We start from the raw sequence: 18,050 nt of genomic DNA, 5'->3' as shown, positions 1-18,050 counted from the left end.
CATTTTTTTTTTGGGGGGGGGGGGGGTATTTAATCGTGACAAATAAATTTTCAGCAACAATTTTTTTTCAGTAAACCGAGAATACTGCTGCGGGCAGAAAAGTCCCTAGAGTGGGAGGTTTCTCCCATAGGGTTAGATTATTACTCACTCATAAGTTTTTATTTTATCAAATGAAAAAATTAATCAAATTAAACAAAATATTGTTCTACATGTACTTTAAAAGCTGAATTTATAAAAATCACTATCCTATTTTTCAGCTCCTCGTAGGTTTTTAAAATTGTTCTACTTCGTTTTGTAAAAAAAATATCAAAAATTATAAAATTATTTTAATTTTTTTTCTCACTTTTTTCAATCAGCACTAAGGAGTCCAAATTAGGAATTCCTTTGTAAGTTTTTACCAGCAAAATATCATAGACTGAACTTTTTTAACTTAAATTTTCCGATCAGTTTAATTTTTCGTCTTATTTCAGCGAACTGTCTGATGAATCGGACATAATGATTCCTCTGTAAGTTCATTGCCTTTTATCTTGTGAGCACGGTTACAAATCTTTTTATTTTTTTATTTTATTTAACGTTTAAAATTACTCATGGTGATTTTTTTCTCCAAATGTCAGATCCAAGTTCCATATGGACGAGGAGAAGAGAGAGGAAATAAATTCATAATTTGAACTGATATAAAATATGTTTTTAAGATTTGTTTTCTTTGTTTTCGTTTATTGTAAAAATTAATGGATTAAGCGTATTTTTATCGAATTAACAGGATAAAATTTTTAACAAAAATATGTGGAACACCCATATTTTCTAACCTAAAAAAAAAATTGAATGGAAAATTTTTCGACGTTTTTAAAATTATTTTTTAGCAAATCGTACCACCTTGTTATATGAGATTTATTGGTAAAAAAAAACAATGAATTTGTACTTTTGGTAAGAAAAAAAAGTTTTATCAACCTTGTGGATTTGAGTTTTTTAATCGATTTTAAGAGAACCAAAGACAAAACAGAGGATGAACCTCTGCCATTCAGTCAACTGAATGTTAACTGAATGGTCTGGAAAGGCATAGCTATGCCATTCAGTCGCCCTTTAGTTACCGCTCAGTCACATTTCAGTTAACTTAATGGCAGAGATTCATCCTGTGAAAACCAACGATGTGAACACTCGATTTCTTTTTGTAATTAGAAAAAAAATAGATAAATTTATTGTTTAGAGAGTACTGTAAACGTACTAAATTTGGCGGTGAATTTTATTTTGCGGTTTGCGGCTTCTGCTTAATCAATTACACCGTTAAACGTCATGCATAAATGTATAAAAAAAGGTCACATTCAGGAAAACGCTAAGTCAAATCCTCGCAACTTTCCGTCAAATTCCGTACACGCCAAATATAATACGTTTACAGTATTTCTTACCTATTGTATCGTATTCATTTTCAAACCCTTTCAGTTATTCCAAAGATACAATTTTCTTTAAATTGTTATAAAAATAAGAATTAAGGGACAAAAAAAATGAAACGATGCCTTTGGTAAGAAAAGATATTATTCAACGTGGGAGAACATCATCAATGTACAAGAAGAAAATTTTCTAAAAATTTAGTGGCCGTTAAAACTGCCGTTGGTTTTTATAAAATAGACATACGTCTATTTTTTTTTCTTCTTAACCTTCTCTTCTCTTTCTCTCTTCTCGACGTTTAGATATCTTCATTTTGATTTCTACTACACTCAGGTATTCATTCTACCCAGTGTCTAACAATAAGGTCGATCTCTAACTTTACCCTTTTATTAATTTGATTAAAAGGTGTTTAATTAAATATCCTTTCCCTAACTCTTTTTAAAAGGTCAATGACGCATTCCTCCATACAATACGCAATTGTGTTTGGGATTGAGAAAACAGGAACATTTAGTTGTGTGACCCGCATAGTTATGTAATGTGATGTCATCTTTAAAAAGTGATGATATATCGTTAAAGGTCGTTACTCATTTTCATGGGTTAAAAGTAAAATTAATTTGAATACTATCTTTTTTTCTTAAAAATGAATGCTTCATTTAATTTTGGGATTAAAGATATGTCTTCAACCGAATATAAGGGAAACAAACAGGGTACACGTAATTTATTCGTTTAAAGTACCGTACTTTGCCTAATATAATACGCAGTTGTGTTTAATATGCTCTCACTTTGGGTCTAAAAATACGTGTTAATATATAATACGCACATAGATCCTGATCAAACTGTCATAGTAATTTAGGGAACATGGACATATTATTCATCCATGATGTTAACTTTCTGACGCAGACGTTTTAAGTCTTGACTTTCTGAAAATTGGAAACATTCAAAGAACTGGAAGAGGTGACTGCCCACAGGTAACAAGGTATTCACTAAGTTGTAACATTGATTTGCCCAAAGGTACACTGTAGGTCTGAGATAATCAGCATGAAAAAGTGGCAAGCGCACGTGTGTGTAACAATGGCTTCGATAGGGCGCAGGCGTGTTTAAAAAATGTGACTTTTTTTTCAAAGACTGTTTATATTTTCTTTAAATATTAACCATGTGCTTAAAAAGGCAATAATTTCCATCAAATAATCTCATGTGGTTACACTGGAAGGCTAATTCAATTAGGCGAAATCACAATAGGGATCTATTGCACAGATCTATTAAACATATCTTTGATAGCAGCCTACACGACGGTGGTGAATGAACAGCTCTGATTGCTGAGTAAACAGTTCCTATTGACTTTGTCTGGCTATTTTAATACAATTTATCAACGGATAAAGAGATCAAACAATCAGAAGTATTGTATACAGCGTTTCCGTATTAAGGCTTAAACTGAATAACGATAGCCAGTATTTTACCAGTTTTTTTAACAAAAAGTGAAAAATTCCATTTGGGTGTATAATATACACTCCTCTCTCATAACGAAATATTTTTCTTAAATGCGCGTATTATATTTGGCAAATTACGATACGCTAGCAACAATACTAATGGAATTGTAATTTGAAATACACAACCGGTTTCATTTGTTCTTCTCGTTTATTGTTCCGCCGATCACTGTTGTGTCCATATGAGGCATCCGGCAAATGCTTCCACGTGCGCACACATTCCGCTTGCATAAGAAGTTCTTATATTTATACAACATTTTACTCAGTTTTATTTCAATTCATTTACCTTAAGAGATGCAAACATACATTAAATACAGTTCGACCTGTTAATTCAAGAATGCACATTTTGTCTCACGCGTAAGAATTTCGATTGAAAGATTCATTCAGTAATGCAGTTGACCTCGATGAGCTGACCTCGATCATTGGAACATGCTCCATGAACTGACCTCGATCTATTGACGTTGCATAATAGTAGCTAGGAATAAACAAGGTTACGTTATAATGCGACCTCAATAGCAAGTGATGATGGCATTCAATGTTTTTCAGTCGCATTAAATTATTTTAAAACAACTCTTTCTTTGTATACATGTGTATTGAAGAGCCCTACTCAGTATTTTGAAGAAGATAAATTAACATTTAATAATTACGTTAAAAATATAAAACTAGACAAGGAGTTTAAGAACGGCTTTCCCCAAATTTATTTCAAAATTAAATTTGTTCACGGTTTATAATGATGAAATTAAGGTGTACAGATTCAAAATATTCTATATTTTGAAAAAATACAGTACTTTTATTGTATACCAACTGATCATGTTGATTGCTTCTAGCTATTGCCGATCATTCCTTTAAAAGGAATACTTGTTTTTCCTTTTGTAATAATCCAAATTATTCATATCGTAGTTTTTAGGAACAGAAACATGCCCCCTACAGCAAGGACTATTATTTCTTAAAATTAGAGAAGTAGACTGATTAACGACGGGAGACGCACGCAGTGCACTCCTTACTGGGCCACCGACCGGTCTGTGTGATGGTTTTTCTTTGGTCATTGTTCTTATTTATACCATAAAAAGGATGATAGCAATCTGGGTTTCAGGTAATATGATATTTTTTTAAAAGCGAGGTGCTTTAAGGATATACCCCCTGAAAGTAATTTGATATACATTTTCCCCATACGTCATTTCAATGTAACAGTTGTAATCTATAATGATGTCTAAAATATTTAACTGAATACAAATATTTACAAGAAGCGAAAACTTTTTAAAACCGAAAAATTTGGAATAATTCGGAAATAAAAGGTTTGATGGAAATAGTCTAAAACTAGTGACAACAAAAATTATATATAAGTCGTACTTATAATGTATGTTTCTTATTGGACTGAAATAAGATAAACAAAAGAAAAAAAAACACGGAAACAAACCAATGATAAACAATAAAATATGTAACTTGAAATTCAGGGATAACTTAACGAGTAAAATTTGGCTTTTTCTCATATTTAAAGATTATTTAAATGTTTTGAATACCGGTACAACTTATTAGGAAGCAAAAAAATGTAAATAATATTAAGTCGTACAAAGATGTCCTTTAGAAGAACAAAAACAATCTTGACGCACGCGTTAAAGAAATCGGGCCACAAAACCTTTTAAGGACACTTTAAACACAGATGGGGAAATAATTTTTAGTCAACCAATATACACGTATCTTTTTCTTTTATAATTTTGACCCTGCAATTATAGCGCAGTAACACAGACAGTAACAATGATGAAAAATGCATGCATTCATGCAATTATCATGTCAAGTGCGCATTGATAAAATTTGATAATAAGGTAGTTTGACAAATAATTTTATTTCCAGTTCCACCATTACCCCCACCCCTACATCAAATCTGTGCATGCATGTCATTTTGTCCTGAATATTGTACAAAGATACAATGGAATATTTTGCATTTCACAAGCAAAACATTCAAACATAATTTTACATAAAGACATTATTTTCATATGATAGGGCACATAAAGAGAATATATACACACTGTGGAATGCTCCTCCTTGGTCGTCGTTCTTTTTCAAAATTCTCAGTATTCAATTCTTTTATCTGAATTTTCCTTTAAAAAATTATGATAAGTTTAGATTACATGTATTAAAAAATAAATTACAAAGTTTTGTAAAAAATACCTCAACAATTTTTCTTGCAAAAACAATACATTAATAAATTAATTACATTCCCAAAATAAATATTCTTTGTAAATCATACTAAATTTATACCTTTTTTTTTTAAACTTTCACTCTCTAAGCCACTTATTTCATTCTCTTTAAGCTTAGTATCTCTCAATCCTGAACAAAAAACTCTGTGCCTATATAGAATTTAAAAAAGAAAGAAATAGGTATAAGAAATAAGTTTTAGTACATGTTGAGTTATTTTTAACCCTAAATCATTCTTAACCCACCCTTAAAAATACAAAACAAAGTGTTCCGTTGTCAAATATATACTTTTCTAAGGTTCTTGTCTTGAAGTTCTTAAAATAGTCAATAGATATGTAATTTATCACGCATGTGCATGTCAAATATACATGTATATTACACGTTACCTGTCTGTTTCACCTTCAGTTTCAGTGGCACTGCCATAGTCTGTGAAGGTGCTTGTACTAGCTGTTATAGTCGACAAGGAAATGTAACTCGGTGGACTTTTTCTTGCTTTAGAAGGTGTTGATGTCTTTAGACTTATTCAGAATCTTTCAGATGTTGAGGAGGGTGGCATGTTTTCTCTTTTGTAAATGTATATGACAGAGGATAACTATAGGTACATTGTCATTCACATTTTGCTGTTTAAAGTGGTTCTTCAAAATATATCACAAAAACTTGAAATGTTACATTTATTAACACACGAAATACCTGAAACTTTGAGATTTAATAATTATTAGTAATTAGTATTCTGATTAGACTTTTAATGTGATGTCGTATAAACATGAGTGCATATAATTTTCACACATTTTTCTTAAAACTTATTTTATCAATAAATAAACAAGAGGCCCAGGGGCCACATCGCTCACCTGAGCAACAATTGCCTTAATTCTGATCAAATTAGCATTACAGTATCAAAATATCTTGACAACTAAGTACAGTAGATCTTGCTTAAAAAAAATTGGAAAATCTGCCAATTTTTATCCACCTCTTCCTTTTGGTAAATACCAAGCCCCTTTTGTTGTTGTACCTGTATGAAGATTTTTCTCTACTCCTATATACCACCCCCCCCCATTTTGTGGCCCCACTTTTCTCTAGGGTATCATGGTTTCATCAAACTTATATCTGCATAACCTGTGCTTTCACACTATGTACTGAGTTTTGGACCGAAAAACTTTCCCAGAATATTTTTAAAGATTTTCTCTATATATTCCTATGTAAAAATTCAAACCGCCATCACGGCCCCGCCCTACCACTAGGGACTGTGATTTTGAATTTACACTAAGCGAGGATGCCTCTACACAAGTTAAAGCTTTTCTGGCCAAATGGTCTTTAAAAAGAAGATTTTTAAAGATTTTCTCTATATATTCCTATGTAAAAATTCATTCCCCACTGTGGCCTCACCATACCACTGGACTATTATTTTAACAAACTTGAATCTATATACGATTTGGAAATGCTTCCACTCAGATTTGGGCTTTCCTGGCCAAATAGTTTTGAGAAGAAGATTTTTTAGAGATTTTCTCTATGTATAAAAATGTATCCCCCATTGTGGCCCCGCCCTACCCCCAGGGACCATGATTTGAACAAACTTGAATCTACATTATATCAGGATGGTTACCTGCCAATTTGAGCTTTCTTGGTCAAATAGTTTTTGAGAAGAAGATTTTGAAAGATTTTCTCTATATATTCCTATGTAAAACTTTATCCCCCAATTGTGGCCCCACCCTACCCCTGGAGACCATGATTTGAACAAACTTGAATCTACACTATCTGAGGATGCTTTCACTCAAATTTGAGCATTCCTGGCCTATTAGTTTTTGAGAAGAAGATTATCTCTATATATTCCTATGTAAAACTTGATCCCCCAATTGTGGCCCCACCCTACCCCTGGAGACCATGATTTGAACAAACTTGAATCAACACTACCCGAGGATGCTTCCATTCAAATTTGAGCTTTTCTGGCCTAATAGTTTTTGAGAAGAAGATTTTTAATATATATTCCTATGTAAAACTTGATCCCCCCATTGTGGCCCCACCCTACCCCAAGGGACTATGATTTGAACAAACTTGAATCTACACTACCTGAGGAAGCTTCCAATTTAATTTGATCTTTTCTGGCCAAATTGTTTTTGAGAAGAAGATTTTTATAGATTTCTCTATATATTCCTATGTAAAACTTGATCCCCCAATTGTGGCCCCACACTACCCCCGGGGACCATGATTTTTTATTTTGAAAACAAATGTCGAACTTGCAAAGATGCTACTTGATAAGTAAGTGTAAACATTGTTTATATATAATGTATATAAGCCCATTGTCTTCAAGATCGTTGCATGAAATATTTTTAAACACTTCAGTTCGTCATGTCCCCCATGTTTATTAACCCGATTTCAGTGATTGTTGCTGTAGATGAACATAGTAAACAAAAATATTCGTCAGTCATTCGGTAGTGTAAACTTTGTGAGGTAAGGAAGGGGAAATTTTATCGGTGGAAAATAGCCTACATGCATTTCATTAATTTTTTTTAGTTACAAAGATGTTCGAGGAAATGAGACCAGAGTACCTGCGCGAAATGAACTTATTCCTTGTGTTACGTCAACGCCTGGTCCATCAGTTGTACAGAAAATGTGTGTAGTGGAATCTGAATTATTAGACATTTCACCAGATGAAGTTGGAAAAGAGTAAGTTTTTAATAGCTATACATGTTGCACTTGAGTGACATTTCAATTTTGAGAAATATTTAATCAAGGATTATATAAATGATTTTGTAAACTTAAAATAACAAACCATTTTCAGAAAGTGCTATGTCAGGCATTGAGGAACTTACACAACCAAGGATGAAAAGACTTAAGCAACTTTCACACAGCTTTATGGATCCTTTTAGGTATCTAAAAGCATTACTCTGTTAAATTGGATTCACTTGTTTCTTAATTTAATTATTATTAAATGTATTATTGATTTCAATATTCTATGCAATTTCTATTGTAGAATTACAATGAGTGCCTCGGAACTGACTTGTGACCAGAATGACTCCTCTGAAGATGAAGAATATAAGCCTAGCTTTCATCTATCATTTAAGTAATTATTATAATATGTACAAAATTTAAGTACAGATAAAAAGAGTTGATTAAGTAATTATTATAATATGTACAAAGTTTAAGAACAGATAAAAAGTGTTAATTATTAGAAATATTCTAAAGGAAATAAAAACAAGATATTTCTTTATCCAAAACAAAACAATTCAATTTTGATTTTTTACTAAAGAGTTGATCATGGCATAATATCAGAGGAGTCGGATCCAGAAGAAAATGAAGAGGTGACAGAAAGTGTAGTTAGACATTCGGAGTGTAATGTGCAAGTGATTCGCAGTCATGATGAGATAGATCAGCTAATTAATGATCACCCAGCCATGGTCTATCTAAACCCACTGGTTGCCTTGGCAGAAACTAAAGTGCCTAGAATTTGCAGTGTGAGAGAGGCTGAGGTGGTAATTTTAACAGAAGTTGTATCTTCAGCAGTGTATATAAGATGGGTAAATCAACTTTTAATTTTGCTTTAAAAATATTTCAAGAAAAAGTATATACAGTGGGGCCTCAGATATCCGGACGCCAGATAACCGGACGCTCCAGTTTACGGACGATTTTATTTGGGAACAGATTTTTTATACGTTATTTTGTCTCATTTATCCAGAATTCCGCGTTCCGGATCCGGACGGGCTGTTTTTACCACAAAACACCGATTTACTACTGATCTTGCTTCATTTAACCGGACAGTAAAAATTGATGATACCCTACTCAGTACAAAAAAATTACCCCTGTCAATTAAGTTTGACACCTTTTTTACATGCTAGACCTTCATGCGTAGCAGTGTATAAACACACTGACTTCCCAAATCACTTTCAAAAATTGAAAATTGCGAACAACAGTGTATCACGGATCACTAAGGTTTGTTTTCTCAAAAGGTTTTACACACTTTCTCAATTCTCTTTTATTTGATGTAAAAAAAAAGTCATTATTGCTGACTATAGGTTGTACTGTGAAATAAATGATTAAACAGATTGAATTTTATACTCTAGACATCAGCTGTACTATAGTAAAAAAAGTGGTCGATGGTCTGCCTACCTAGTGCGACAGGAAAAGCAGTTCCTATATGTAGCCGATATTTTGAAACTGTCCGTACAGAACAGAATCATCGACACTGTAGGCATGAATAGGCCAGTAACGCTTGGTGTAGAAGATCCAAGACTTGTGTCGGAGACCCTAGCTCCTGTCCCTCTTGAGCTGAAGATCACCCCCCCCCCCCTTACACCCTCAATGGAAAAATCTTATTTCTTTAATTTACATAAATAATAAACGTGGTCAAGTAAAGAGTTTGAAAGTAAAGAGTAAACAGTTTGTAATAAAATAATCCTGAGATTCTTTGTAGTCTACTTTTTTTTAGCGTCTTGTTAATGGATTCGTTTGCATTTGTGGTGTACTCACCTTAACTAAGACTTTCCAATATTCTTTTCTGTAACAGAAGATATTTTTCTTTCAACACTTTAAATAAAAAATGGTAAAAGAATGTAGTTTTATAACACTATATTTTACAGTGATATATTTAAAAGAAAACATTATAGGTGTACTTACAATTGTGTCAGTTTTCAGCTCGTAACCGTATTGGATAAACGTGGTATGAAGAAGTAAAAAGGTTAAACGATTTCTGACACTTTCTGATTTACTTTTTCGACAGCTTGTGTAGGTGCATTTTCTCTTTGTAAACTTTGAAAGTGCGCTTGCCTAGTAAGGTTTATTTCTGTTATCGATGATCTTGGTACATCCGACTTTGAAAGCCCCACTTCCTGGATATGCTGTTGCTACCCAATATTATTTGCTTTATTGATATCTTTGACATTACTTTTGAACGGATCTCTTGATGACCTTCATGGGCGATAGCTACAGCACGGTAACGGAGAGACTTAAGTAGGACAAGACGCCCATCTCTAGTAGAACGGTGTCAGAGTATACAGCTAACTCGTCTTGAACATTTCGTATGGTCTGCAATTCGAGTAAATCTACATCAGCATATTCCAAGTGCTTGAGATTATACTACTTTCAGGTGCACATGTATTCAATTACTTTCTGTAATGTTTTATCGATGTCAGTTGCTCGCTTGACCTCATCCAGGTCCATGGCTTACAGAACGACTACATTAGCAACGAATCGCACATACTGCTCTGCTGTATGTGTCACTATAGGATGTCTCGACATGAAGTGCGCAGGATTGTCTTTGTCAGGTCGTTTGACAATCTTTAGTGTGTATGGTTGAAGTCTAAGACCCCATCTGTCGATCCTTAATGGTGGTTTCGGACGTTTCCAGATCGTGGCCAAGGGTTTGATTTGATTTGAACATATTTTTTTATGCAAATATACATTTACATAAATGGATTACACAGCAGGCAATGCCAATGTAAGCCTTCTCCAAGGGTTTGTGGTTTGTGATAACTGGAGTGATGTGCCTCTCAGATAGAAGTCAAAATGTTCACACGCCCAAAGGATTGCTAAAGCCTCTCTCTCTGTCTAGTACACTCAACGAACGACTTGCGATGGCCACTACCTTGTCCTCCTTGGTAAGTATTGCCCGTAAGCCGACAGGGCAAACATTTACTACAACTTTGGTTTAACATTAGCTGATCTTATAGGTTTTTTTTCTCTTAATCTGTGCTCTAGTTTCTTTGTTTTTCCATCTGTTAGAACTGAGCTCCGAGAAATATTTTTAGACACTTCAGCTCATATATCTTTAAAACTGTCAGTGATTACAATGCATTTACCTCCTTCATTGAATTAAACGAATTAATCCTGTATACATGCATCTCTCTCTTTTAAAAAAGAAAAGATGTAAATACTTAGCATGTACATTGAGTTTAGTACATGAGTAAGTGAAACTATGAATGAAATAATAAAACTGCTACCCAACAGTTGACTTCATTTTCCTTTAGTATGAAATAAACTATCCCTTTTTTATTCACAGAGAGTGATATTATAAAAATAAAATCTACTCTAAAAACAATATGACAATCCATTCAAAAAAATGAAACACAACATTTATTCAACAAATATATGTAAACTATATACATTCAACATTAAAAGTAATAAATGATACATAAAATATGTACAACACGGATGAGGGAAAAAATAAATATATACATAAAATATATATATATATATATATATATATATATATATATATATATATATATATATATATAAATAAGGAAATTAACAGCGTCCTGGCACCCGTGTACTTTCACAGGTGGGTAGTCTTGGGTTTCGATAGGGAGTCCTCCCTACCTCTCCCACCTCCTCAGCCTCCTCGGCCTCAACCTGCTCTTTTGACGTGGAACAACATAAACAAAACACGGACATAAAACAGGACAACATCTATAAAGGAAAAAATGTGTCCTACATTCCTTTGTTGTTTGGAATGACCTTTGTTGTTCGTGGACGTGTACGATGAGTGGCCCGGTCTTGTAGGTTGGTTATGTAACGACAGAAGTTGTTAACTATGTTCTTGTAGCTCAGTCGTGTTCTTCGCCGTTATGGCTGTGATAGTATTTCTTTTTTTAGTGGCAAAGGTATAACTGTCTTTTTAAATGTTCTACCCTTGTTACTTTCATTTTTTTTTTCACTGATGATAGAGTTTCCGAACGCCGATGTAGTTTCTGTTTGTAATCCATGGAGAAAAGTGTCATAGTTGTCGTTATCTTCTCTAGGGCGGTTTAACTCACAATGGAGTTTGGTTCCGAACCAAGATGGGAAGCGGCCCGTCCTTAATCCATGAGAAATACTCTCTTTCCGTTTGGCGAAAAGTAGGCGGGTAGATAAAATGACTTCGGTAGACTTTTGATTTCGTCATTGCCGATGTTCTATCAATATCTGGTAGGTTAATAGACATGTCCAAGTCCTGTATAGCGGCTTCTTGGTTTGAAAGAACCTGGTCTTTCATGATGTCCATGTAGTCACATTCTGACTTGTATCACGGTTGTGCTGTTTTTCCTTTGAAAACTTCTGTTCATTAATTCTTAATACCCTTATTGCATGTACAATAACTTCCAAAATATACATAAATCCACAGCCACGCTATTAAAATTATTTCCAAAACTGACAGTTACTTTTTAAACTTGCACGAAATCATTCAACAAGCATGGGTCCAACTATGTTTTTATTGGTCGCTTATATAAACAAAACGGCAAATTAATGGTCATTTCCATACATTAAATGCAAAAAAAAACAACAACAAAAAAAGTTCATAAGATTCAGCTGCGATCGCTGAAAATTGGTCGTTTTACACAAAATATCGAACAAACAAAAACATTTCACACAGCACCTCCTAAGGTTAAGCAGTTGAAAGAAATGTTGCAATTGCTAAATATCGGACGGTTTTGGGATAATTCTTTTAATACAAGTAGTATAGAGTGGGGCTGTTCGTGCTAATTTGAAACGCCAACTAATTTGAGGCGCTGACGATAGATCACGGAAGTGTATTATACCAAGAAAACAAGTTCAGGAAGTCAAAATCGGATATGAATAGATCAATAACACGACTGTTTTAATCCTTTTAACAACTTAATCCGTTGATCAATACATTAATATTAACATATTAAACTAATTTGACAACTAATAATTTTGATAAAGGTCATTTCGATGAATAATTTAAATCACAATTTATAGGGAACAAATTTAATGAAATGTGTCCATATGTATTTGCTGAGAATATGTATTAAGTGTATTAAAGTTGAGGGAAATTAGATATTGTTGTTACAATAGATATGAATTAAAATACGAGGAATCAAATTAAAGATATTTCTTGGCTTATGATATCAGCAGATTGTATCACCATCACCTGTGATGTCATGGAAAATCTCATGACATCACAGGTATTTCCTTGACTAGGACGTCAAACATTATAATCACGTGATGACTGCTATATAAAATACGATGAACCCTATTTTTGATTTATTTACGAGACTGTAAAGCATGACTTCAAAATTAGATTGCAAACCCCATTGCTTGGAGACAGATTCTGCGGATTCTACGTCGGAACCTGTCCCTTCTAGATTGGCTCCCGCTGCAAATTTTATCTTGTCAACAGGCACACGAGCAACCTCAGGCGAATTCATGAATGCAGGGAGGTCAGTCCAGAACATCTCTTCACCTTTCCTACTAAACTGGAACAAATGGAAACACCCAAAGTATGCCAATTTTACCGAACGTTATGCCAGCTTCAGCGATTGGCCAAAGTTCCTCAAAGGTCCCAATAAGAAGGACTTGGCTAGAGCTGGTTTCATCTACACCGAAATTGGAGACAGAGTCACCTGTTTTTGGTGTGGATTGTCTCTCAAGGACTGGGAACCCTTCGATGATTCCTACAGAGAACATTTCCGTTGGTCATAGAATTGTGTTTATATTTATATCATTATCAGAATTTGTATGATTTTATATTGAAATAGTCATTAATTAAATTTTTTGGGTCCATACATTTAACAATTGACTGGTAGTGTTATCATAGACAAAGACACTGGAAATTGTACGTAAAATCTGGCCAGCCACTGTTATTTTGCTACATGGTGTAACTAAGACTAGATAAATTCATCAAATGATCAAATTACATGGTGCATGATTCACAGACTGGAATGGTAGCCCTGTTCTTGTCCACCAGTCTGGACAATTCTGCCTGTCTGTGGTGCACCTCTATGCCTTTGCTCTACTTGTAATGCCTTATGCAGGTCTTACGTTCAAGTGAACACAAAACATCTGAGAGAACAGTTATTTAGTCTTAAATGCCATGTTCATGTCATACAACTGGCAATAGACCGCAATAGCTTGAACAATTTGTAGCGATCAATTATGTTTCATATAATGCAGACTTATTATGATCTGGCAGTCCTGACTTATGAATAAAAATTAATAGCATCCACTGTGGTGTTTGAGAGAACATTTGTCTTATGTGCCGGCAGAACTTAAAATAAAACCAATGCCATTATAGTATATATTAGACATTTCTTTAAAAATGTTGTTGAACTTCTGGGTGCTGCCTCACTTATTTTGGGAGAAATATCAATAATTTAACAAGTTTAAAAGTTGCTTGTTTTCGTTTTTCATATGACATGTCATTTACCCGGAACTGTTTATTTCTTATTTTATGCAAGTACTTATATTGGGAAAAGACTTATAGACATCAAATGTTCACATATGGAATGTTGATCATGAGTTTTCTTAATGCGTTTTAGCAATATCAAAATAAAGGGGATAAATCTTATTCTGTGAATGGTGCTTCTTTCAAAGTTGGACAAGAATTATTATTTCTCTCATAATCTTTAGTATGTTCTCTGCCAGTGGTCTTATAAAGATGTACAAAGAACATTCGCTTACTTGAAATTGCTTTTGGGGGAGATGCAGTTTGAGATATGATTGAGCGCATCAGGGATATGTCCATATCATATGCATGCTGGTGAAGAACTTCATTAACAGAGAGTTCTTCTGTTGAAGGATTACTAGTGCTTCCTTAACAGATAGTTATTCTGTTGAAGGATTACTAGTGCTTCCTTAACAGATTGTTCATTTGTTGAAGGTTTACCAGTGCTTCATTAACAGATAGTTCTTCTGTTGAAGGTTTACCAGTGCTTCATTATCAGATAGTTCTTCTGTTGAAGGATAACCAGTGCTTCCTTAACAGATAGTTCTTCTGTTGAAAGGTTACCAGTGCATCCTCAACAGATAGTTCATCTGTTGAAGGATTACCAGTGTGTTTACCTCATACTTCTTGCCTTTCTTTGTCTATTATAAAACACATAAAGGAATGCTCTTTTAAAAGAATATATTAATAATGAAACAGTGAGAATGCTACATTAATGACCAATACCATACATATTTTTATAGACATTTATATAGGTTGTTTTGGCCCATGGTCTCAGGTATGCAGTTAATGTAATGAGACCATGACACAAATATAGTTTGTTATGGTCCATGGTCTAATGTATTCAGTTGACATAATGAGACCATGACACATATATATGTTGTAATGGTCCATAGTCTCATGTATACAGTTGATATAACGAGACCATGACATCTCTATAGGTTGTAATGGTTCATTGTCTTATTTATGCAGTTGGTGTACTAGGACCATGACATGTTATATAGGTTGTAATAGTCCGTGGTCTCCAATGTGCAGTTGATATAATTCATATCATGTATATAGGTCGTTATGGTCCATGGTCTCATTTATAAAGTTGGTGTAATGAGATCATGATATGCATAAAGGTTGTTATGGTCCATGGTCTCATGTATACAGTTGATATAATGAGACCATGACATCTTGAGAGGTTTTTAATGGTCCATGGTCTTATGTACATGTGTTTCTGATGATACCATAACATTTATAAAGGTTGAAATGGTCCATGGTCTCATTTATTAAATTGATAAAAAGATACCATGACATCTTAAGGGGTTTTTATGGTCTCATGGCTGCAGTTGTTATAATCCCCCGAACCCAGGATTTTAAAATGCCATTTGAACATATAAAATATCTTAATATATGAAACTGTGCATCCGTAAATGTACATGAATAATAAAGAACTGCATTCTCTGACAGATACATGATATACAATAATACACGCACTTGCTACTTATTCGATGTACACTGGCGCCGAGGTGCAGTCGGTAGTCTACCCGTTCGTCCCTTTTTACTTCTTCTAGTTTTTGGTCGATTTGTTCGACGTTATCACATAAGATACGCCACCTGGATAAGGTCATGGCCTGTCCTTTCTCAGTTGGTTGATCGTCGGCGAACAGTCTAACATCGATGATGGTTTCCTCTTCGCTGTTTTTGGATTCTAACACTCTCAACGTGCGTTCGCATCCTAATTCGAATTTTAAAGTTTCTGAAAAGTCTTGGCTCATCATGTTTACTTACAGTTTACGATATGCTACTCGTACCTCGTCGAGTGAAGAGATGGTTTGCTTTTTTGTAAAAGCAGACATTATATAGCGTGTCTTGGAAAATAATCGTGTTTATGGTAACAGCACATGCGCAACCCATATTAATAAAATCGCTGCTTGATATCAATTAATTGTCTATTCAAACGCAAGTACTGTCCAGTGTCCTCAATATAATATTACCGTTAATTATATCCTAAGTACTAAATGCTCTTTTGCCCCGTTATCTCTCCTGCTTAGTCGAAACACAGCATGTTACTTATTGCTAATTACTAAGATCATAGATGGTTCACTACATCTTGAAATATTATCTCAAATCAGCAGAAAATTACTTAATAATGATAGAAATCATGATCAATATGAAGTATGTCAAATAGGTGAAAAAATGACCAATTTTGGATGAATGTTTATATTTTAATTTAATAAAGTTCCAAGCGGTTTCGAAATTATGATCTGTGGTTCACAATATCCCGTTACTTAAACAGTTTAACAAACCATTTTATTAGCCATCTTGTGACGTAATGTCTTTTTTAAAAAAAAAAGGTATAAGACTAGGAGTAGTGAGTACTTAATGATTATCTTCAATTTACTGTCCATTCAAAAGGTATTTGTTTGCCCAGTGTCCAAGGTACAACATAACTCAAATATATCTAATCATTACGTAATGACCCTTTCCCTGTTCAGCTTCGAATGCTCAATCTATAATGAGCCATATTGAAATGAAGATTTGTATTATCTTTTAATGCATTTTATTTTGATAACAGATACATTTTAACACATCGACATTTTAACAAAAACAAACAACAAAAACCAATTTCTTTAGTATAAAATAAGTTTGACTTTAACAGTTCATAGCCCACACGCTTCGAAAACCATAACTCTGGGGCGCTCTCCTCGCACGTCGCGAGCGTCTAAGAACGGGGACGGGTGTCGGCTCCCTTTGATGGTGTGCGGGGATCATATGACAGGTTGTGAAACACGACCGTATACCCTCTGTGGTTTTCGTGGAATATCCAGGAACCCAGATCATACAGAGTCTTGAACACACGCTCACGAAACCCACACTTTCCCGGACAGGGGGGTCTAATAAATCGTTTGGTCTTTTTATCTTTCTTAGAACAACGTTCGCACCGATCTCCGCATTCCTTGCACGTGCTTTCCGTCTTCCGAAGGGGGGTAACTTCTAGCATAACATAGATGTTCCGGATCAACGTACTGCCGACAGGATTTACACGTAAAGTGACCGCACTTGTGATCCTCAGGCTTCATCTCGTGATGTTCCACGAACTTGTGACGGGTCGGACATTTGTACACTAGTTCGCTTTCGGTGCGGATCTTATGTCTTCTGGCAGGCAGGCAGAGGTTATCCGTATTTTTGATCTGTACTATTGATTTTTTATTAATGCTCCCTGCCTCGATGTTAGTCATTTTCACACCTTTGCCACCGCGCGGGTGCTTGATGGCGCCGATGTCGATGCGACAGGTGGAGTCGAAGGGAATGTCCTCGTTACTATTAAGAACATTTACAACACTCTCCATCATGGCCTCGGCGTCCATCTCTTCCATCGGACGGCAAGAAACGTAGATGGGTATGTCCAGTTTTTGATTGTGAATGGCCCCCCTCATGATGTCGCCGGGTCGAAGGTTTTTCTTTACGTGATTAATCATTTTTTCAAAGGCATCCCGAAGAATATCCTTGACTTCACCCAATTTCTTTTTTTCGCGGAAAAACTTGTTGTTAAACGTCAGCTGGTAATTGACGTCGACGGCCTTCATATCTTTGAGGGTCCTCTCGTTGACTATCTTTATATTGTAGTCGTCAGAACCCGCGCCGACTTGTTTTCTGATGTGGTCGTCGGCAAGCAACAAATCGTCGTCTAAGGACATATTTTCGATTTCGCGGAAACTGGAATTGGCAATGTCGGGAAAGTCCGTCGAAAGGCTCGCATCGCCCTTGAGTAGTAGAGAACAATCTCTGTGAAACGATGATTCTGCGATGTCGTCAAAATGTTGGCTCCTTCACTTGCAGGGCTA

This window comes from Magallana gigas, chromosome 1 (assembly GCF_963853765.1).
Source record: "Magallana gigas chromosome 1, xbMagGiga1.1, whole genome shotgun sequence".
Taxonomy (NCBI): domain Eukaryota; kingdom Metazoa; phylum Mollusca; class Bivalvia; order Ostreida; family Ostreidae; genus Magallana; species Magallana gigas.
This window is presented reverse-complemented; position numbering follows the sequence as displayed.